Here is a 909-nt window from a genome sequence, read left to right as displayed (position 1 = left end):
CAATTTTTATTTATCTATATTTCTATTGTTCTTTTATGTTTTATTAGGTTTATGATCATGTGGAGTCACAAAACAATTGCAAAAATTAAAAACAGAATCAAAAACAGCAGAAGAAAAAGCACACCCTGGAGGAAGAGAAACGCCAGTAAGGAGCATCTGGCTGGTGTTCAACGCCAGAATAGAGCATGAATCTGGCATTGAACACCAGAAACAAGCAATAATCTGGCGTTTAAATGCCAGGATTACACCCTGAGGAAAGCTAGCATTTAACGCCAGCAACAAGCATCAGGCTGGCGTTAAACAGCAGAAACATGCTACATTTGGGCGTTTAACGCCAGAAACAAGCTTCAGTCTGGCGTTAAATGCCAGGATTGCAGGTAGAGGGCATTTTACATGCCTAATTGGTGCAGAGATGATTCATCCTTGACACCTCAGGATCTGTGGACCCCATAGGATCACCTCAGGATCTGTGGACCCCACAGAATCTCCACCTACCTCAACTCACCTTTTCTCCTCTTCACACAAGTCAATAACACTCTTCCCCAAACACCCTTCACCAATCACCTTAAATCTCTCTTCCCCATCACCTCTTTACCACTCACATCCATCCACTCTTTCCCATAAACCCCACCTACTTTCAAATTCAAAATCTCTTTCCCACCCAAACCCACCCTAAATGACCGAACCCTAACCCCCCTCCCTCCACTATATAAATCCCTCTATCCCTCTTCATTTTCACACATCACTACCCTCTCTTATCTCCCTTGGCCGAATACACATCTCTCTCTCTCCTCCATTTTTTCTTCTTCTTCATCTATTCTTTCTTCTTTTGCTCAAGGACGAGCAACATTCTAAGTTTGGTGTGGTAAAAGCATAGCTTTTTTATTTTTCCATAACCATTGATGGCAC

Source organism: Arachis hypogaea, chromosome 9, assembly GCF_003086295.3.
Source record: "Arachis hypogaea cultivar Tifrunner chromosome 9, arahy.Tifrunner.gnm2.J5K5, whole genome shotgun sequence".
NCBI classification, from domain to species: domain Eukaryota; kingdom Viridiplantae; phylum Streptophyta; class Magnoliopsida; order Fabales; family Fabaceae; genus Arachis; species Arachis hypogaea.
The sequence above is the reverse complement of the archived record's forward strand: the minus strand, read 5'-3'. Positions refer to the sequence as shown.